Here is a 23,229-nt window from a genome sequence, read left to right as displayed (position 1 = left end):
CCAGGGGGCATAATACTGACAGCTCTGAAGGGTGTCAGGACAGTGATCATGGCAGAGGTGGCTGAGGATTGTCCCCAGATTTCCTCAGGCTCAGGAAGACATCACCCCCAATCAGGGGACTTTGGGTCTAGGCTAAGCGGGAGCCAAGTGGCCCCAAATCCAAGTCTTAAACCACTGAGGGACCCCAACAGCTCATCCAACCTGACTCTTTCAGGCCAACCTTATTGCCTTGGTCATAGTGTGCATGGCTATTTCATAGTAGGCTAGTGATTCACTGACTCAATTAAAGTTTTGTATGTTATTTTTGATTCATTGTTTGTGGCCTGAAGGAGCTGACCTTCCCTAGGGGCCTGTCAGACAGAGTTTATACCATATCCTGATCCACTCTTGCCCCTAACCTACCCCTGGACAAAAGGGGCCCCTGACTGTGGCAGAAGATAAAAGGGTGCCTGTTAGAGAGGGAGAAGCAGGGAGTCAGGAAACTTAGGGTACAGTCTGGGTGCTCTGTGGACCACTCTAAGCATCTGTTCCCTTTATCTATGAAAATAAGGGAGCAACTTAGAGTCAAAGATTTTTACTTCTGGGAAAAGTCTGACAGACCAGTTACTCTGGGGTGTCCATTCCACAGTCTGTGGCCCCCCATGACCAGTACCTGCTCCTTACATCCATTTTTTCCCCCTCCCTTTCACCTCGGGCAGCTTGTCTCTTGCTTCTTGCTCCTGAGGTGTTTCATGGAGAAGCTCAGTGGTATAATTTACTTGGGTGTGGAAATATTCACTGGTCCATGCCTTTCATATTTTAGATGAAAAAACCAAAGCTTCATAGGTTCTGTCACACAATGAGCTGCTGACACAGCAGGGACCATAACCTGGGGCTCCAGCTGCACAGTCAGCTGGGCATGTGACAGCTCTAAGTTCTGTCCAGCCGAGGGCCTTCCCCTGCTGCTTCCCACTGCTGAGCTCAGGGCCATAGCCTCCTGGTTTTCTTCTCCTCAAGACCAGAAGGGATGAGCCTAAACAGTGCCCTCAAATCCCTTCCTTCACCTCTACTCAGCAAGAAGTCATGGCATCTGATTGGCACTTACCTTGCTTCTTTCAACTCTGGGACTTAATACTTTTTGATGACTACATTTCCAATAAAATACAGTTTCCATAGTGTCTGCCTTCCAATGACCAACCCTTTTAATTTACAAATGAGGACACATTCCTATTCTCATTTTATTTGTCACATTCTTGTCATGGGTGGGGGAAACTGAGGTTCAGAAATGGGCAGAGTTACAAGAAGCAAGGTCACATGCTAATGGAGGAAAGCCTGGCACAGAGTAGACTGTTCAGTAAGTCAATGAATTGTTAAATAAATGAATAATACAAATTGCTTTCTATTTTCAAATAAAAAATTAAAAAGTACCTGCTATTATATGTTCTGAGCGATTAGCATGATTAACTGTAATGACTCATTCCCTCCTCATCAACATCCTATTATTATCCCCATTTTAGAGATGAGAAATTGGAGGCAGAGTTTAAGCAAGTCCCAAAGCCACACAGCTAGTAAGCAGCAGAGTGGGGATTTGAGTCCAGTCAGTATGGTTCCAATAGCTACACTCTTAGCCACCGTGGTAAACCATCTATGAAAACAAAGGGCTACAGCAGCTCCATGCACTAGAACTTTCTGCACTATTGAGAATGATTCAAAATGGACACTAGAGTGGCTGGGGACTGCTTAGAGTGTGGGGATTAACCTAGTGTTAATCTAACAGGTTCTGAACCATGGTCAAATGAATAGCCCAGGGCCTAAAGTATGACTCCTGACCTCAGGGGACAGATTGCTGACCTGCCCTAGAAAGAAGGAAGCAAGATGGGAAGAGGTGAAGGAGCTCACCCTGTGCCATACAGCAAGCCAGTGGGGACAGCATAGCCTGGTCTCTCACCATGGTCACACTCATCACCATAGCTTCTTGTCTCTGCTCTCTCTTTTCTGCCATCCCTTTCCCCTCTTTTTCATGTGCACAGATGAGGGCTCATATTAGAAACTCATATCCTGCCATGGTTCTGAACACTGAGCTGTGGGACCCACAAGGCCCTTGGGCAAGGTGAGTCCTCAAATCTAGTCAACTCTTGATCCAGACTTAGACTCTCCACTCTGGGCTTATCAGTGGTGGCAAGCCTTAATCCCTGCCAGGCACTTGGCGCAGAGGCTGCCTTCTGCCTTGCTGTCAGCTGGTGTGTACGCAAGGAGCAGACTCATTTTAATATTGGCTGGAGCCAAACCTCATTAGAAAAGTAAATTTGCTGTAGCTGCAGAGGGAGGGAGGGGGTGGGAAAGGGAGAAAGAGAGAGAAAGAAACTCATATAACCCTCCAAAGCTAAATAGAAAACACTAATTTTGTATGGTTTGACGCTTTATGTCCCCAGAACTGGGCGTGGAAGCCAGAACACAGTGTCAATGAAAGTGGACAGTTTTGAGTGATCTCTGACCATCCTTTCATGTTTAAGCATGGATGATAAGCAGTCACAGATTTGGAGTTTTTGTAAATTTTCTTAATTTCTTTTTTAAGATAAGCATTGGCTGATAAAGTAGAATGACTACACTTAACAATTAGTAGACATGAAAATAATATTATTGTTGTTATTTACCTAAGAAATGTGTGGGGTTCAATGGTCCTAGATAATGAAGGGCTGGGTTCAGCCCAGAGCCTAGAGGTATGGCCAGTCAAATGTGGTGAGGGCTGGATGTGGGTCAGAATGTATCTTTCCAGGGCTGGTTTGGACACAGAATTGCTACTCTAAATTCTAAAGCTATCCAGATCCTGGGAGAATGGGGAAAAAGAAAGAGTGTAAAGTGGATAAATATTTGTCTAGCACTTCCCCTAAAAAAATCTGGTGAGAAAGAGGTTCCCCAATTTATAGATATTCAGAAACCAGGACTTAGAGGGCTCAGTTTTTTCCAAAGTCCACTCAACTGGTCAGTGGTCAGAGATGGACTGAGTGGGATGTCAGATAGTCTGGCTTTGGTCTGACCCTTCTGCTCATGTCCCCCTTGCTGGCCTTCAGGAGAATCTCCCGAGATCTTCTTTCCTGGAGGACTGGGTGGGAAAAGTGATACATAAAGGAGGCTTCTCTTTCTCCTCCCCAGTTACCAGGCTTGCCCAGACTCACATCCTTGCCCCCATCATCCTGTACTCCAGGACCAGAAGAGGTGGGCAGGGACAGAAGGTAGAGAAGAGCACTCAGCACTGGGAGATGGCACAGCTGCAGGGTCTCCTTGAAGGTTTGTATACACTCTCAATGCTCTTGGCCTCACAGGCTGTTTCCTCTCTGCCTTTGGGCCTCCCTCTGAACCCCTATATTCATCAGAGCCTTCCTCAGTAGAACATCCCTGGGTCTACTCTGAGGGACCTCCTGCAGGGGGGGATGACTGCCAATGTCCAGATGTTGGGGGCTTGGGAAGGAGAGACCCTACCTGGCCCAACCCACTTCCCACTTTGCCTGTCCTGCCTTCTACCTGTGTGCCTCCCTCTATAATCTTTATCTGTGGTCTCACTCTGTCTCCTTCTCTCTGCCTGTCTCAGACTCTCAGATTTCTTCTCCAGGCAGTTCTCTAAAAACAGGAGTGCTCAGACATCTGTGTGCCAGCTCATTCCTCTCTTCCAGCCACACTGGACCACCAGGCTCCCTCAGAGCCTAGGTTTCCCAGTCAGGAAAGCAAATCTCCTGACCTGCCTCATCAGCCTGTGCCCCAGAACTATGGAAAACATAGTTAACTTGGTCTCCTCTCCCTTAAAAACGACTATGGGAAAATCTAAGTCTATCCAGAAGGATAAGAGGAAGAAATGGGCTTCTCTTCTGGAGCCCTTGGTCTCTGCCATGGACTTTTGTTCTTCACTGGAGCGTTCCCCCTCAGTGATTTACCTGTCCCAGAATTCAGGTGAAACAGTCCCGCTCACCCAGGAACATACATGTGCATATTCAATCCAGAACATAGGAGCTTCTAACATGTTTGAACACAACTGATTCCCAAGCATCTAGGGTGTAACTACAGAAATGCTAACAGGAAGGCATTGGCTCCAGTGCTGAATGGGGCACAAATACATTAACTTTCCCTCTTCATTTAATACTAGCAAGCATTTTTATTCCATCAAAAAGAAACAGAGGGAAACGGCATTGCAGTTCCATAACATTTGGGAATGCTGGGCATGAACTGGGAAGAAAGGGAAATCTTCCTGTGGGGGATGGTCTTTATTCCATAAGAAGGAAGGGTAAGGCTTGATGTTTGGTCTAATAAGGTCAATAATGGTCACCAACTACACAGGTTCAGGAAGAAAATGTGTCAACTCTGTAGTGGCTCTTGACAGAAGCAGGGATATATAAGAGCAGAAAACAACTATTAGAAAATTCTAGGGTTAAAGTCTTACACAGTCACCTGCTTCCTTGAGCCCAATAACTTATGAAGCTGTGTGCCTGCCATTTTCATACAGTAATGTCACAGTGCTATGCACTTGTATATCCACCTCCAATTATTTTAACAGTGCATACTATATACCCCAGGTTAAAGTAACTGGGTACTGCAACCAGACTGGCATCCATGCAGACTGGGTTATGGGTAGCCACTGTCAGCAAAAGGCCCTTTCTAGGCTACTGTGCAATAGATACCTCAGGAGTCATTCAGCTCCAATTTCTACAACAAACCATTTAGCTAGTGTATGGCTGAGATTAGATCTGGGGGAGAGGGGGGCTGGAGTAAGTGGAAGGGGAAGATGGTCAAGAGCAGGTTTATGTATGTGTGTGGGGGAGGGGTTGGTCTCTTGACCTTAGGTGCTTGGTAGAAAGCTGTCACTCCCTTTCCCTGGCACTGTTGGATCTGGTGTCTTCTTTCTTTCTTCTTTCCTGCCTTAACTCTCAGCTTCGTTTTTTGAAATTGTATGTTCTGGCTCTGGAGGATCAGGACATCAGGCCTGAGCCCAGGTGCAGAGAACTAGAGATGAACTAGTTCTGCCTCCTTCCTGCTTGCTAAATAGAGGGTCTTAAGGACCCTTTGCTACCCTTGCCATCTCTTAGCCCCTCAATATCCCCAGCAGAGCTGCCAGCTCTGGTCCTCTGAAAAGAGTTAACTTGTCAATGCCCGGAGCTGCAGAGCGGTTGAGTGACTGTTGGAGAGCAGGGGTGGGGTGGAGGGTGGGGATGTTGGCCCCTGACTCTCCAGGTCAGCTGGAACCACCTGCTGAGATGGCAAGGGATTGATGGGCTAAGAGCGGGTTCAATTGTTAGAAGCTGTTGAAAACCTGCTCTTCCTTTTATCCGGGTCCGAAGAGGGCAAGCAGTGCTCAGATTTTGTTTCGCAGCCTTTGGAGCGCAGGGCCTTCCAGTCCCGGGTCCCCTTTCCAGCAGCCCACCTGGGCGCATGCATCTCTCTCTCTCTCTCTCTCTCTCTCTCTCTCTCTCTCTCTCTCTCTCTCTCTCTCTCTCTCTCACACACACACACACACACACACACACACACACACACACACACCACGCGCGCACCCGGGAGGACATGGCGTGGGTACAAATGGGGACGCATAAAGGGGCTCTGTGAGTGGCAGCGGCTCCCGCGGGAACGCAGGGCTTGGGGAACACTGACCTGCGGCGACGAGTCGGGATCGTCCCCGGCGCGTTCCATCCCGGGCGGCGGCTCCCTACGCCCCGGCCCCGGCGCCCCCAGGCTGCTGCCTTGGACCGCGAGCTCCTCCCTCTCCGGGAGCTCTCGCGCTTCGGGCCCCCGGGGGCCACTTCATAGCCTCAGGGTCCTTGCGCCTGCCTGCAGCCCCGGTCCGGTCCAGCTGCCCCGGCCCGGCTCCTTCTGGGCTCAACCAGGCGGCGGCCAGAGCCTGGGAGCGCGCGGGAGGGCGCAGGCAGGGAGGCGCGGTGGGGGGCGGGGAGCCGGAGACAGAGGTGGGGAGGGGAGCGGAGGGGAGCGGAGTGGAGGCCCAGGGGACGGAGGGGGAAGCGCGAGGTGGCCGGGCGCGCGGCCGGAGCCGAGCCGACCGGGCCGGCGCGCAGTCCCCTCGGCAGCGGTGGCGGCGGCTATGCGCCGGTGCAGCCACGGCTCTGACAGCGCCTCCCGCCCCGCCCCCACCCCTACTCCCCACCCCCACTCCCCCCGCCCCCAGTGAGCCCGCGGGACCCGCGCCACTAATGGTCGGTACCAACCTCGCCAGCTGAAGTGGGGGCGCGAGGAGGGAGGCCAACGAGGAGACCCCCCACCCCCGAGATTGGTATCACCTACCCCCATCCCCTACCCGCGACACACACACCCTCGCCAGCGGAGGCGGCTCCAGCTTTAGTCTCTGGAGCAGGGGCTGCGGGCGGGGCCCAACGTACCCCCGCCTTGGCTCTCTAGAGTTAAAGCGCGCTGGGTCCCCTGCTTGCACCCCCATCCCACCCCGCCTCCATCCTGGCTGCTCCTGGCGCCCAGCTTGGCAGCCTTTCTCAAAGGGTGATTGTTTCCTGACTGGTCTGTTGGGGGGGCGGTTCTCTGGGACCAAAAGACAGAGCTGGAGAGCCGGGAGCGTGAGGCCCCCTCCTTAGCTTCGGGTGCCCGGGAGTGGAAGGAGGCTAGTGGGGCGGGTGATGTTTTGCCAGGACACAGGGCCGCTTGTATGAGGCATTAGTGGGGGGTCCTCAGGCGCTGGTCAGTGGGGCGACCCCACCTGCTGCCTAGTCGAAGGGCATGTCAAACAACTGTCAGTGTCCCCCACTCTGGTCCAGAATAGTGCATTGGAAATTACAAAGAGTACTGCAGGGGTGCAAGGAACCAAGAATTGTGGAGGAGGTGGAGAGGCCGGGAGGGCAGTCCATCTAGGAATCTCTCAGGCTGTCCTGCTGGTGTGAGCTGGTGGGCTGAGGGGATTGTGTGGCCGATGAGTCAGGGTGTATGTGTGCAAAAGTGTGCAAGTACAAAGGAAGCGGCATGTAGCTGTGGAGAGGTTTCTAAACGATCTTTTCTCTACTTGCCAGAGACTTAGGAGCTATCCTTGGACTGAAAAGATTTATATTCCCTGCTGGTTCTCCAGAACACCTGTGGTCAGGGCTGGTTTCTCCCCTCAGATGACCGGCTTCTGTAGGAAGTCAGTGCTTACCCTTAGGATCTGCCACCTCCTTTACTGATCCAGTGACCTACAGCTAGGCTTTACTGAATCCAAGTTGTACTGCCAATGACTGTGGACCCAGGCTGAGAACACAGGCATCCTTTCCATTCACTTTCTTTGCCTCATCAGGACCAAACCAGAGCTTGGTCCTTCCATTGGGTATGTGTGGTAGGAGTGGAAGGATACTGGCTCCAGAAGCACTCACTTTGGTCAAGACCTGGATGGAAAGAAGGGGTCCCACCATCCACACCATCCTACAAACTTTAAAATATAATCAATTACTGTCTCTAGGAACAGCTGACCGTTTTTCTCACTCCTTTGTCCATTACCATACACAACTGTCCTCCTTGCACAACTGCCCTCCTTACCAGCAAGGAAGTTCCATTAAATCTAACCTGAGTACCTCTTGCTGTAGTGCAGGATCATTAACACAAATCCTGCTGTGCTTTTCTTTTCTCTATTGGAATAACCCTTGCTCCCATGAACTAGAGGGAGGGCACCCTGCAGAACACCTGCAGAAAGCATCCAACTTAGACTTTACCAAGCTTTTAAAAGATGATGTTTTCTTTCTAATATTTTCATCCCTTTACACTCTGCTTCTCCCCTGACTCCACATCTACTGGAGGACAGTTACAGAAGCAGGAAAGAGGAGCACAGGCAAGTGCAGGATATACCTTTCACTCTTCCTCCCAGAGCCAACTGGAACCAGCCACAGAATCACCAAATAGCAGGAGAAATGACCTTGGAGATTATCTAGCTCCAGCCCTGCATTTTACCAATGGGGAAATTAGAACCACCGAAAGAATCTCCTCAGTGTGTGGGTTCATACTCACTTCTTGTCTCTTTCCCCAGGATGGGTCCCAGCCCCCAAGTGCTGAGCTCAGGGCAATGGCAATGAGGAGGCCCGAGTTTCAGGCCAGTTCAAAAGGCACTTAGGTGACCTGGCAAAGGACTTTCCTCTCTCTTTTGGTAATAAATCAGGGAGTTGTATTAAGTGGTCAGGAGTTCCATTTGGTCCTGAGACCCTGTGGCCTGTTGGATGCATTCTGCAGGTGTTCTGCAGAGTGCCCTCCCTCTAGTTCATGGGAACTCAACCAGCTGGAACAAGAAGGATGACAAGCTTTCTCTTACCATTCTTGTAAGAACAATAGTGATAATAAAACCCCTTTCTAGGGACCTGTCTTGCAATTTAGCCCTAGGCTATGTTTATGGAATTTTAATATTAATTTTTAAAGCCAACTTAAAGCAATAACATGAGATTAAAATTAGCATAAGAAGACTTGGCAAAGAGACAACAGCCTGCCATTTTTTTTCCAGTGGGAAGTTTGGGCAACACCCAAGTGTATGGCCACACACATACACAAACATCTGTGTAGATACAAAACATGCACAGAGGCATATGAATGCGCCAAAATGAATAGACAAATATCCTCTCATTCCTCATGCGTACATGTAAGTACCTGCACTTGCCCAGACACCAATCTCCACCAATTAGCATGAACCCTAGCTGCCACCTTTCTACAACTGTTCTCTGTCTTCCTGCTTGGCCTCTGAGGGTTTATGAAAATCCTCCCAATCTACTTCTGAATTTGGTGCATCCCTGCATCTTGGCCCTTGCTCCAAACATCTGGAGCAGCCTCCAGGTCTTTCTCAATGACTTATCTTTTCCTCTTTTTTCATTCTCTGCCAGGAGTGAGCCTCTCTTCTCAGAAGACCCCAAAGCTTACCACGAGAATGCTTAGTATGCAAAGCTCTGATCTGTCCTCTGGGACAAGCCTTTATGTGTTTATTGTGTAGTTAAGCAGGACAAGAGTCCTGCCCCTGCTCTGGTCCTGGACCAGTTCCCATAATCTGAATCCCTGAAGGGTCCCATAAAAGCATCATCTGCAATGTAAAACCTTCAAACATCTGGAAGGGTCTGTAGGCTTTCTTCAAATCACCTGTGCCCTAATTTAATATGAATAACAATTAGTTTACTCTTATCAGTTAATTGTTCCCCTAGTGGGCTCTCTCAGCCTACTCCTCTCTTTCATCCAGTGCTTTGGTCTGCTTTAGACTTGTCACCAAAGCCTTCTTTTCAGGCCAGTCTTTCCTTTTCAGCTAAGTGCTCCAGAGAGCTCACACAGCTGAACTGTTTTTTGCCCTTACAGCAGCCCTAGGTCCTGGCTCTGCCATCTTGGCTGTCTAATTGCTGGGACTCCTGTTTTAGAGAGCCATACAATATCCCCTCTTTTTCACTGGTAATCTACAGCAGTGATTTCGCTGACATGAGTGGTAAAGCCCAATAAGGAGTCCCCTATCCCACAGTGTACACACTCACCTGTCATTGCCCAGACAAGGGGCACAGTGCACATGTACTTGCATGTGAATATCCAGGTTCCACAAGGGAGTGACAGCAGTGAGAGGCAGAAAAGCTGCCCTTTGCTTCAGCAGGCAGGGTGAATTCCCTGGGGACCTCCTCATCCCTTACAAAGTGTGGCAGGCTCATGAAATGTTCCTTCAGTGGCGCCATGCTGGTTGTGAATATGTGCTCTTTGGAGTAGTTGAGTTCATGGTTCAGAGAATGAGAGAGAGGAGTAGCCCTTTTAACTTTTCCATTTTATTAAAAGTTCTTTGGTCCCATCTTTAGATCTTGGGTATCCTTGTTTCCTCATAGCAAATTGGAAATGATCTTTGATCACAAGGACTCTCAGGTTCCTCCTCTTCTTCTTCCCTTGCTGCTGCCTCTCATATTCCTGTACCCGTGGCAAGGGTGCCATGCCATGACTTTGAAATGCTTCTGCTATTCAAAATTTGTTGTGCTTTGGTTTCTTCTGTGGCTGAGGGAAGCCTGAGAGGCAATGTGAGCAGAGGCCTGCGTCTTGTGGGAGCATCTTTCTAAAGTAAGGATGGGATAGTTCTCTGTCCTCTTGGGGAAACAAGAAGAACCTGACTATTATGCAGAGACCACTCTTTCTCTCCCTTGAAACTCCTCCCAATGTGGACATTGAGGCTATCACTTTTTCTCTACAGCCTGTCCTGATTCTGATGGACTTCAGGCTGTCAACTGCCTTTCCTCTGAGTCCCGTAGCACTTTTCCAGGACTTTTCTGGAGACTCTTATTTGTGTGTGCATGCTTTTGTCTATTCCTTAAATATTTATTGAGTTACTATCTTATGCCAGAAAACAGAGATAGCAGGGTGAATGATAGCCACTAGAAAATAAATAAATACAAACACACACACACACACACACACACACACACACACACACACACACCAGGTATGGTTCGAAGTCTTCATGTGCCTTAACCAATTTCATGACATTAGGTGTTATTTCTGAGGTGCCATTTATGATGAGGTACTATGAGAGTTTACACTTTATAGGCCAGCAAACTGGAGCATATTTAGGTAATTTAATCAAATATCACTAGCTTGGTAAGTGACAAAATTAGCCTTTGATCAGGTGGTTAAGTTTCAGGACTGTGTTAGTCTGCTTTTTGTCACAATGACCAAATTACCTGACAAGAACAACTTAAAAGAGGAAACATTTATTTTAGGCTCACAGTTTCAAGAGTTTCACTACCTGGTTGGTCAATTCCATTGCTCTGGTCCTGAAGTAAGGCAGAACATCATGGCAGAAGGCTGTAGCTGAAGAAAACAACTCATCTCATGGTATCCAGGAAGCAGAAGCAGGAGAAGCTGAGGATTAAAGTATAAACTCTGAAGTCATGTTCCCAGTGACCTACCTCCTCCAGCCACCCGCCACCTGCCTACAGTTATCACCCAGTAGCCTGTTCAAATTATTAATTCATCAAATGGATCAATTCACTGATTGGGTTATGGTTTTCATAATCTTATCATTTCACCTCGTACCTTAACATAGAGCTTTGGAGGAACTCTTCCTATCCAAACCATAACTAAGACTCAACTCTTCATCATGAAAAGGTTTATCAAGAATTTATATTTATACACAGGATGTCCAGATATTGCCAGGATCACTGGCTAGAGAGGATCCTGGGAGGGGAGATTACAGAGATTGGAGAAGGGCCATCTATGTGCAGCACTGGAAGAATGGGGGATCCAGCCAGAGGAACAGTAATAATCCAAACCAGGTTTTTGAAGAGGTTTGGTGTATTTAGGGAACAAACCAAGCAAGGCAAGCAAAGCTGAAGCATGGTGAGCAAGGAAAGAGAGAGCCTTGTGAGGCGAGAAGGATACTCTTTTTGGAGTTTGAGGATTCAAGTGCATGACTGACCTCCCACACTGTTGTCTTCCAGAAAGAAGCTGTTCAATAAATATGATGGATGTAGTTGTTTAATTTCCTGCCTAAGCTCCTCTTCACAGCTGGGGTGATGGGCAAACATCCTAGACCTTTGGGTTTTAGCAGAGCTTCTGCAGAAATTATTCCTCATACTGTCATTTTGGAATTTGGAAGACACAAAGAAGGAACTAGGAGTCTCTATGGGTGCTTTGATTTCATTAATTCATCCCAATACTTAAAAGCTATTTACTCAGCCTGGAGCTTTACTAGGTGCTGAAAACACAGAAATTAAAGACCAGCTCCTGTTTCCAGTCTCGCAAGCTTGAGGTTTCTCTATTTCAGGTTCGCCATCTGCCTTTCCCCGTGTGCTGTACCACTGAGAGGGAAGAAGAGGGCAGAGCACAGGGATTTCTTTGTGGTGGAGTGTGGAGGTGTGATGGTGACTTGGGCAGGGGCTGTGCAGCAAGTAGTGGGAAGCTTTCTCCAAATTCTTCTTGTGATTTTCACAATGACTTTGGGGAGTTAGAGGAGAAAGAGAAACCTATAATAGTTGTACATAAGGTTCAGAAATTAATAATGATTTTTTTTGATACTGGTGATCAAACCCAGAGCTTCATGCATGCTAGGCAAGCATTCTATCAACTGAATTATGTCCTCAGCCTCCCCAGGAGTGATTTTTGACTAGACATATTTCTGAAAACAAAGCAAAACAAAACCAAATGAACAAACAAAAAAGGTACCAAATGGTTTGAGGAAAAAACAGTGTCATGGAAGCAAATCTCTCTTCTCCTTCTCAAGGTTCACTAAGCCCATAATTTCTTTTTTTCCTGGGTATGAGGCAAGGTAAGAAGTTGGGGAGAAGAATACTCAGAATAAGTGGGCCTTAAAATTCTTAATGCAAATTACATGCAGCCTGAACTATGTGCTATGCCAGATAGGAAGAGAGAACTCACACTAAATACTCCCTTATGGACTCTATGATCATGGAAAACTGACAGAGCCAAAGAACATTTATTTCTCTGTCAACTTTATAAGACAAACATGAGTCTGTCGGGATTTCTAAGAAATAAGAAAGAGGAAATATGGACCCATGAAAGAAAAACATGTTGAATACTGGGGGAAAAGCTGTTTTTTCCCCTTCAGATATCAGGAAGATATGATGGGACAAGGACACTTGATAGTCTGGGTACTTCTCAACAAATTATGTAGCTATTGGCTGTCATTGGGATTCCAAAGATAGTAGTCTTGGGTCCACGGCCAGACCTCCTCTGCAGCTATACCTATGCCTGGAACTGGGAAAGCTGCATTTTTGTCTGATGGCTATTTCCTGGCCAAAAGGATTTGGAGTCTCAGAAGGGAAACTGGTGATCTGTCCTCACATGGCCTAGTGAGAAAGTGTCTGTGGAGTTAGGGATAACTTTAATAGGGCCCCCTGAGTTTGAGCACACATCTGACAGTTCATGTTCTCTAGCTCTGTTTTCAGCAAACGGATGGTCATTTTGGGCTTTCTGGTCTCTAATCCCTCATTCAGCAAAGCAAACACCCTAAATCCTCAATCATGTAGGTTTTACAGTCTCATATATACATGTCTGCTTCAGCACCGAGGCCAGCACCACTCATGAGAGGCATATGTTCTTACATCTGGATAGAAGCAGTGTCAGGACTCTGGAAACCCAGCTTGGGTTTGGCAGGAGGGCATCACATTATGGAAGCCAGGCTGACACCCACACGGTGGAGCCTATTTCCAGGGTGGGAGGTGCTTTTATTTGAAAAAGACAGGATCTTCTTTAAAGTGACAGCTAGACAAGATATATGAGCAAAAAAGGGATATTCAGGGGAGGATTGGAGAAAGCTGAGAGTGCCTATATTTCAAATGAGGGAACTGAACTAGATCAGGAATAGCAAATCAATTTTATCTTGCATGCCAATTTCAGAAAATTGTTTGTGGATATGTGAAGTGCTGTGAAATGTTCTGAAGCTACATCTGTGGTAAATGGGACAGAGCACCATGACCAGTTAGTGATGTCTGTTTTGAATGGGTGGTAGACTAGTAGGATATTTTGTGTGTGTGTATGTGTGTGTGTGTGTGTGTGTGTGTGTGTGTGTTCAGAGAGAGATTGAGCCATTTCTGGTAACTAGATGATACTAAATATCTAAGATCCCTTTAATTTCTAGAATTACATGTCTTTAAAAATCAACAGTTCTATGTAGTCTCTCAATTCTTCCTCCTTTTGTTCACTTATTCATTTAATTAGCATTTATTAAGTGCTTGATAGGGGTTTGTTACTGGCCAGTAAATTTTACTTATGTTCAGGAAACTTAAAGTTTAATAGGCAAAAGGAACAATTAAAGAGATGCAAAACAGTGGCATAAAGACAATATTCTGTGGGATTGATGATATATCTTTGCAGATATATCTTTGATATATCTTTAGAAGGTATGATAAAGTCCTGGCCCAATGTGTTCTCCATATCACATTATGATGATCTCTACATAATGGCAACCCAATTGGAAGAACTTGAAAATGGGATTTTTCAAGAGTTAAACTCTGGTGTCCAGAAAGAAGAACCTGGGCTCTGGGTAACCAATGTTTTGATAAGGACTTTGTTAAATGTCATTTGCCAACTAGTGCAGCCTGGGTGATCATGAAGCCCTCTCCTAGGCCTGCCTAGATGAAGACACAAACAGACACATCTCCTCAGTAGAGTTCCATAGTTGCTGTATGGGAAGGCCCAGCATGTCCCCAATTTGAACCCAACTTTGAGCTGCAAATATCTGGGGGATGAAAAGGGGAACTGGAATATCCACATTCTAAACTAAGACTTAGGGGGAAGCATGGGAATGTCCTGACATGTGAGCACTTGGTAAGATTATTGGAAATACTTCTAGAAAGCCATCATGGTGTCTCTAGGACATCCCTGGTGTCCCTAGGATAGCTGTTTCCAATAACTTTCTCTTCATTCTCTGGTCCCAAACCATTATCTTTGTAGACCTTGGCAAAGTTATCTCTGACAAAGCAGTCACAAGAAGTTTTAGCAATGGGAAAGTGGACACTTTTAGCTCCACAGTTAGACACACTGGGGCCTAGAGAGGAAAGTAAGCTGCCAGAGTCATATTATACAGTCAATGTGACAGAAGACTGGAGGCACTGACCACAGCAGGCCTGGAACCAGGATGTGGCAGTGGTCAGGAGCTTCCCAGGACTGAGACTGAAGCCCTGTTCATTTATCCCAGTGGTAAATGGTGAATCTCCCTGCCTCTTGAAGATTCCACAATTAAACAGGCAGAGAAATGTATTTCATAAAATATGCATATTGTTTGCTTCATACAAAAGCATTTTAATCTTTCTTAGCTCATAGCCCAGATGAGCAAAGGGAGGAACAATCTTTCACTGCACATTAAAAACAGTTGCCAGCCAGCAGTGGTGAATGCCTACCACTATCATCATTATTATCACCATCCTCATCACAACCATTAGCATCCTCATCATTTCTAATTGTGGTAGTCAGTGTATAATTTCAGATAAATTTTGTGGAGGTTTAGACACCTTTTTCAGCAAAGCAGCTCTTTCACCTATCACAATGTTGGGTACATGCCTGATGTCTAATGAATATCAAATATTGTACATATTTATTGAAAATAATGAGAAATGAATGGGGTTGCATGTAAGTTGTATTGTTTCTTTGTTCATGAGTATAACCTCATTGAAATGGGCAGGAAGGTATCAATACCACCTGGTTCTACCTAAGGAATCAGAAGCACAGATAGATGCATTTTTAAGTCATGGATTCTATCTTGTGACTTAACCTGATTAAACTTTCCTTCATAAACAGAACTGGATCACCGTTTTCTCTTCCCTCCTCCCTCCTGGTCCTAGTCTTGGTGCTTGTCCTAGGGTTGAAAACAGCCCTCCACCCATTTGTCCCCTGTGTTCTATCAGACAAATCTTACTCCCATGAATAATGGCTCCTTGTCATACTAGAGCCTGAGGAGCAAATTCTTCATTATTGGATGGAGCTGACATGCAAGAACAATTGGACTAAATTGATTGTATTTTCCAAATCATCGCCCAGCTTCTAATTCTATCTGCGAGATGGACTAATTTGAACGAGAATTAGCTTCTAAATTGAGAATTCAGGCCCTTGACCAGGAAAGGAAAAAGGACCCTTGTGAAGTTGAGTGGGAAAGGAGGGTTCCAAGACTGCAATAAGCTCAATGGTCTTCTCAGAAACAGCCTCTGGAGAAGGAGAAAGCAATATAACACATCGGGCCATTATGCCTCACTTTGCCCACTCCCACCATTACATCTGTACTTGGCAACATTCTCTCAAAACCAGCCATGTATAGTAGTGACCATGTATTTTGGCTTCAGTGGCACCCTGGATGAAACCAAGGCAACAGTCGTAGAATTAAAGAAACTTCATGTCTCAGAGTTAGAAGGGTAGCACAGGTCATTGTTTCTAAATCCCTATAGTCTGTTCAATCCTCTAGCACAGCATCCCTGAGAAATGCCAATTCCAGTTCTGTTTGAGCCCAATGACAGAAGCACCATTGCCATACATACACCACATTCCATCAATCTGCTCCCTAAAATTGAAACTGAAACCTGCCTCCCTTGGGGGATTCGTTTTCTCAGGCAGATGCCCCTCAAACTTAAAAGCACTTAGGAATCTATTGATTCTGACCAGAATCTAATTGGAGTATAGATTCTGGTCCCGTAGTCCTGAATGTTGCATTTCTAAGAAATGCTCAGAACATGTGGCCTATGAGGCTTACTTTGAATAGCAAAGATTCTTGGCTATAGTCAGGACATACTTGACAGCAGTAATGATGCTCATCTTTTGATTTCTCTTTATCACGATAAAACTCCTACATTCCATTAAGTGCATAGTAAATAGGTTTTATAAGTTCAAGAATATCAAGTCTATATGACACCTTCTCCTTCCAAAGGGAAGTTGTTAAATTTTATTTATTTTACCAAGAAGAAACTGAGAGTTCTGGAGAGTTGCTTACAATCATACAGCTGGCAAAGCTGAGAATATACAAAATTAAGGTATGCCAAGCTAGGATCTTTTCCTCTTAAACTGTTTTGCCTTTAGATATCACAAGTAGGAAGATAGATATCACAAGCAGATAAGATATTGTGATAAAATGTGGTCCCCTCACTGCTGTGGGAGGCAGGAGCAGAGGGATGGTCCTTCCAGTGATGTTCCATAGGGTTAAGTAGAGGATGGTTTCATAGTTCTTGACACAAATGGAGCTGGACAGATATGTTAGAGGAAGGAGGCTGCTATCAGGAGAGATGGAGAGTGGAGACAGAATGAATGCAATACAACAAGGACTCCTGTTAAAGAGGCAGAGATAATGAAAGTGGAGGGAAGAAAAGAGAAATTGGACACCTTCATATGTGTTAAAGAAAATGGACAGCCATCTTTCCTGTTCACACAGTATTTGACCCTTATACCCTCATGGTACTTAGCCCTCTGTGAAGCCTTTCCTGTTCACTTGTTTTCTCTATGTAATAACTCAAGCATCTTGGGGAAAAGAAGCACAATCTGTTCACCATTACTTCCCAAGTACCTATCCCAGGACCTGGCGTACTGTAGATACTTAATACATGTTTGTTGCATGCAGGAATTCCCGAAGGAATAATTAGAAGCAGGAAGTCAAAATCCAGGACTATATATCCTAAAGAAGAAAACCTGATTTCTGTATACACAAGCACTTATCTTGGTGGAGAGTGTGGCAATTAGACCCAAGATGACCAAAAAGACAGGATAGATTTAGGGTGGGCACAATGAAGGAATTTGAGTCAAGGATAACTCCTAGGTTTGTGGATTGCAGAAGGACTGGAATAGTGGAGGTAAGAAACATTTTTCTTTGGAAAAACTGAGTTCTGTTTTGGACATTAGATTTGAGTTCAGGAAAAGAAGAGATCAGTTAGTTGTAGACACCTGACCTCCCTGGGTCCAGAGAAGCTGCTGGAGGATGTAGAAAAGAGCTCAGTCAGTCGCTCCCACCCCTGAAGCTGAGAGAATACTAGCTCCATTTGAAAGGAGGTAGAAGCAGAGTGGCTTCCTGCTGTAGTCTGGTGTAGGGCTGGCATTTACCACCAGGACTCATGAGTATCAAGGTTTCCCATTGCTCATGGAAACCCAGCGGCTTCTAAGGGCTTGCAAGGTAAATATGAGGCAGCAATGGAGAATTAAGACACAACTAAGGGAACCCTTCAGCAGGAAAGAAGCACATTCAGAACACCCAGAATCACTGGCTCTACTCAAAGACACAACTTTTCAACTACAGTAGCTATAAAACTAGAGATCTGGTAAAAAAAATTAAACCACAGCATAATGAATACTTTCTGAAATTAAGTCCTACTTTCCAGGTTGGAAAACTCAATAACTGAATTAAGGAGATAGCAACTATTGAAAAGTAAAATAGTGGCTTCTAAGATCAAGTAGCAGAAAAAAGCTCAAATATGGAGCAAAAAGAGAGAGAGAGAGAGAGAGAGAGAGAGAGAGAGAGAGAGAGAGACTTGGAAATTAAAGGAGAAATGAGATATTTGGAGGACATATTCTGCAGACTTTGCTTGTAAATAATAGGAGAAAAGTGAACAGATGGAGACATAACAAATAAAGACATGAGACAGGAAATTTTTCTTGATTTGCCAAATTCTTGAAGTCTGGAGATTGAAAAAACTCTTGAAGTTCTAGATGACACTGGCAAAAACATTCCACCTAGGCAAATATTGGAAAAAGCTCCCAAAGTATGTCATTTTTGTTACACCTCCCTCAGTCACAGAGATGAGTGTCCTTAAGCATGCCAATACCTTTAATACCTATCCTAAGGGGAAAATTGGGAAGGGTTCAACAGGTCTTAATCTTATGGATGCTAGGGAGAAGGACTTTACAGATGCAGCACTGAGGCCTGATAATGTATCCACACTAACACAAGAGGAGTCAAATCTCAAGTGCATGTTGGGGAAGAAGTAGGCTTGGAGCCAGATTCTGGGTTAAATCACAAATGAGTTGAACTGAGATATATGGGTATATTTCAGATATATTGGTATATTTCTCTTCGTCAGAGCATGCACGCCCTTTCAGGTGCATGGGAGCCAGTGTCCCTGAGTGGCTCTGTAACATCTCATAGTGCTGTGAACAAGGGATGGTTAAGAGCTGAGCTGTGGTTTCTCACACTGGCCTATCATGGTTCAGGTATTGGGACAAAAACAACACAGCATCCATTTGTGTCTTCCCTGTTATTAAGGCACCAGGCAGAGTTTTTGGAGCAACAACAAATTTATCAAACATAATAGGGTTTTACCAAGAACACTAGTCTTTTGGATATCCTGAGAGGGATGTTACCGCTAGTTAGTAAGGATCCATATATTCCTCCAGCCCAAAATGATTGAAGGTATCTAGGAGCAGGGTGTAATGGGGATAGATGAGCCACAAGTACACATAACATTGGACCTTTTTTTTTTTTTTTTGCTACAGTGAAAGTATCACTTATCTGGGCCATTTAGAAATTTCACTGTGGTCTCTCTAAAAGGAAGACTTGTGTATAGAAAAGGGTGACCACCTGTTGTGTTCTGTACTTAGGCTGAGAACACGGGAGCAGGGAAGGAGATTTGGTGAATAATAATATGCAGTGTAATACAGTCTGGCCTCACTACAAAGATTTGGAGAAACTGGCAGAACATAGAGATCACCTGGCTTGCCACACTATTCCACCTTTCAGGACTCATGTTATAGGAATGAGAATCATGTCAGCTAATGGATACATCACTCATACTGTTTAGAAATTATTATCAAATACATAAACTTGTTATATGCTTGGAATACTTCCACAGATAGGGGCAGGGCTTAGTCTGCATTCACTTTGCAGTGAAACTCTTTTTGTTGATGAAGAAAATAACAAACTGTGAAGATCAGTTGGCCCCTCCATGAATCTTTACCCTTGTCACAGAATTGTTGTAGACGGTATGCTATTGCTCATCCTTTGACTCTGGGCCTAGGTAACTTCTTTGGTTGCTGGAATGGGGTAGAAGTGACCATGAGCCAGATCCAATGGTGTATCTCAAGTGACCTCATGGTTTCCTATTGCCTTCTTCCAGTTTTGCCATGGCTATAAGAATTGATGTATCCTCAACCTGAGTCCCAGAATAAATATGTGTGGAACAGACCCCCAACCTCTCCCTAACCCTAGCACTCCTAGATCTACAGGTGGAAGCAGAGTTGTCTCTGCTAACCCACTGATCTGTGAGAACAAATGGCTGTTGTTTCACACCACTGAGATTTTGTGAGTTTATCCTTGTCATGCAGAATTACAGTTTTTATGGTTTTTATTGGTGCATTGTAATTATGCATAATAATGGGATTCATTGTGACATATTTGTACATGCACATAACATAATTTGATCAACTTCTTTCCCAAGAATCTCCCTTTTATCTCCTCTCCTCCTTCCTCCTGATCCCCTTCCTCTACTCTACTGGTTTCATTATGCAAAATTATCAGGGCAAAATCTATTATATCAAATAATATATTTGAAGCAATGCTACCAATACATCAACTTTCATGTGCAGAAGAATCAACTGAGGTTCCTGTTAAGATCCAGACTCATAGGGCCCTCAGAGATTCTGATCTAATAAGTATGAAGAGGGATCTAGGAACCCTTATTGGTTCTTTTTATTATTGGTGCTTTGTGGTTCTGTGTGACATTGTTTGCCCACTACACACTGAATAGGAAAGGTTCTATTTGTCTTGCATTTACCTGAGGCTTGTGGGTGTGTGGTGCATTTTCAAGCCCAGGACTTGTGATTCTCAGAGCACAAATATTTCCCTCTAGAGTCCAGCTATGACAGGTGGAATGTGAGTGTTAAGGGGGCATGGGCGTGGGTGCAGCCTATTAGCATTGAAACTTGGCCCAAGTCCGTGTGCTGTGAGTGGTGTAGTTTTAATCTAGCAAATTGTTCCAGGAACTTGGTTAATGCTGTGCTCTAAACTGCTCACAGCTGCAGCTTCTTGAAGCAAGCTACCCCTCCCAACACCTAGGCATGCGCAGGCGCAAACACACACATGCAAGATGGCACTTTTCTTTCTGTGAGGATCAAATTGGCCTCCTTGTTGCCTGCTCAAAGCAGCTGTTTATTTGTTGTTTTCGTGTTTTCAACTGTTGTGATGAGGTTTGCTTCCTTCTCCTTTAACTGAATTACGTGCCATTTAGCTTTTCAGCGCAAGCTGCAGATTGAGCTGAATCCTTCTGTCGTGCGGGGCTCCAGATTCCTCCTTATTCTACAACCCAACTAGACCAGCACAGTGTCAGGTATTTATGATCTGAGGCCCCTCACAAGGAAAAAAGCCAGAGACACAAGGTATTTCTTTGGCTATGCCTGTCATTTCCTCTCATCTTAAAATGGAGAAGGCAGGCAACTCCATTGCTGAGAGAATGTTCTCTCCCCCTGACTTGTCCTCAGGCCCACATTCTAAGTGTCTTCAGGAGTTCAAAACCCCAGATCTGGTTTCCTTTATTTATGGGTCTGATGGTGACAATTAGTTCACCCATAGTAGTTGAGTTGAGTGCATGGGAAAGAGGTTAAAAACAGGATTGCAAGAAACTGTAAGGATACAGGGATGGCTGGGGAAAATGACATGGACCAAATATTCAGAATCTTCCTTTTATCTCTTGGGCCTTAAGTTCCAGGAACACAGACTTCAGAGGGGCCAGAGAAGCTGCCATCAGCCAAGTGTTCCTTTCATTTTCCTGCTGCAGAGCCCTGGCATTTTTTTTTTTTTTTTTTTTTTTTGAGGTGGGGTATGGTGTAACCCAGGATTGAACTCAGGGACACTCGGCTGCTGAACCACATTCCCAGCCCTATTTTGTATTTTATTTAGAGACAGAGTCTCACCGAGTTTCTGAGGCTGGCTTTGAACTCAGTCTCCCAAGCCACTGGGATTACAGGTATGCTCCACCATGCCTGGCAGAGTGCTTGGCGGTTTAGTTGCATTCCAGTCTCCCAATAGGACAAGACCAAGACCACCTCCATCCCGCTGTTGAGTACAGAGAAATCAATAATGCTTTTATCTCAGGCACAGTGGCACATGCCTATAATCCAGTGACCTGGGAGGCTGAGGCAGGAGGATCACAATTCAAAGCCAGCCTTAGCAACTTAGTGAGGCCCAAACAAATTAGCAAGATCCTGTCTCAAAATAAAAAATAAAAAGGGATGGGGATATGACTCAGTGGTTAAGCACCCCTGGGTTCAATCCCTTATACTACTACTACTACTACTACTACTACTACTAATGGTTTCATAAGTGATTGATTTGCTGTGTGACCACTAGCAACCATTTCCCCTCTCTGAGCCCTGCTCTATGGACTGAAGTTTCCTTGTCTGTGAAAAAGAGATGAGGACAAGTGGAGGGTTGTCAATTCTAGATGAAAGCAAATGCTGAACTGGGAACAGAGGCAGGGAATCACACAGGTTGGATGATACTCATACAAACCCTTCCCAAGCCTCACATGAGGCATGAGCATCTTTAGCTTTGTGCATCTAAGACACTTTAAGTCAAACCTTGTGAGTCAGACAGGTCCCTTCCCTTTGCTGGGTTAGAATGGGAGTCCCTCTGCATGAGGCAGGCTGGTACTCATCTAGGATGAGAACCAGGGTCTGCAGGGGGGCTGTTGATGTTCTCCTCCCTGCCCTCCCTGTACCAAGCATGTCAGCAGGACAGCAAAGTGTCCTTCTAGGAGCCAGGAGGCATGATTTTACTCCTCCTGAAACCCTCCCAAGTAAATTGCAGCTCTTCACAGCAGGATTAACTAATGCTTTTAATAATAATGCAAGAAGATTATATACTTCTTTTCTCCAATCAAGTCTCTATGAAGAAATAAATTCCAAACAGAATTCTAAACAAAGGAATGTTATTTCTCAAAGCAGCAAGCTAATGTTCTCTCATGTGTTGGAAAGGAAGTAAGTTTCCAGAGCAGTTCACCTATGTGTCTGCTGATCCCATGGATTCTACCTCACACACTCAGAGCAACCTTTCAGGAAGATCTTTCAGTTAGGGAAACAGTAAGTTTGGCTAATCAGGGTGGGATCTGAGGAACAGGAAAGACATTTCCTCTCTCTGCAGAACCTCTGGGGAGTTTCAAAGGGCTCCTGATAAGTCTGTGACACTTTGTAGCCCCTACTGCCATTGGGCCAGGCTGCAGTGTTGCACAGAACTCCACCCCAGTTGTTTTCCAACCACTGTGTAGTAGATGAAACTTCAAAGCACTTTGTCAGCTTTGTTTAGGAGTGGCATGACTTGACCCAAAGCACTGTGTAATTAATTGACTGCCCCCACACTTATATATGGTGAAGTTATAGATGTTGGATTTTATAAAGTTCTGTTGATTTCTCATGATTGCATTCATTCTAATAGAAGGTTTCTTTCAATAGGGCACCATTTTTCAATTTTTTTTAAAGAGAGAGAGGAGAGAGAGAAAAAAAATTTTTTAATATTTATTTTTCAGTTTTCGGTGGACACAACATTTTTATTTTATTTTTTTGTGGTGCTGATGTAAAGGTAAAATTTCTAAGCTGATTCTAAACCGCAGAGCCAGAGTTAAAGTGTAAAAGACCGGACATTGTGAAGTTTCTAACTGCAAGGCTTGGGTTAAAGAGTAAAAAATTAAGTATTGTTACAATTCCTCTGCTACCTCCGGAACCTGTAATCTCTGTAGCTGTTAGAACAATACCCAAACTGCCCAGTAAACATTCTCACTGGCTCCTCTGGTTGTCTAATAACTTGGGACTCTGTGTAAAATGACACGTAGACATTACAAGTCCCAAAACCAATCAGTTTGAATGTGCACCCCA

The sequence above is a fragment of the Callospermophilus lateralis genome, chromosome 2 (assembly GCF_048772815.1).
Source record: "Callospermophilus lateralis isolate mCalLat2 chromosome 2, mCalLat2.hap1, whole genome shotgun sequence".
Taxonomy (NCBI): domain Eukaryota; kingdom Metazoa; phylum Chordata; class Mammalia; order Rodentia; family Sciuridae; genus Callospermophilus; species Callospermophilus lateralis.
The sequence above is the reverse complement of the archived record's forward strand: the minus strand, read 5'-3'. Positions refer to the sequence as shown.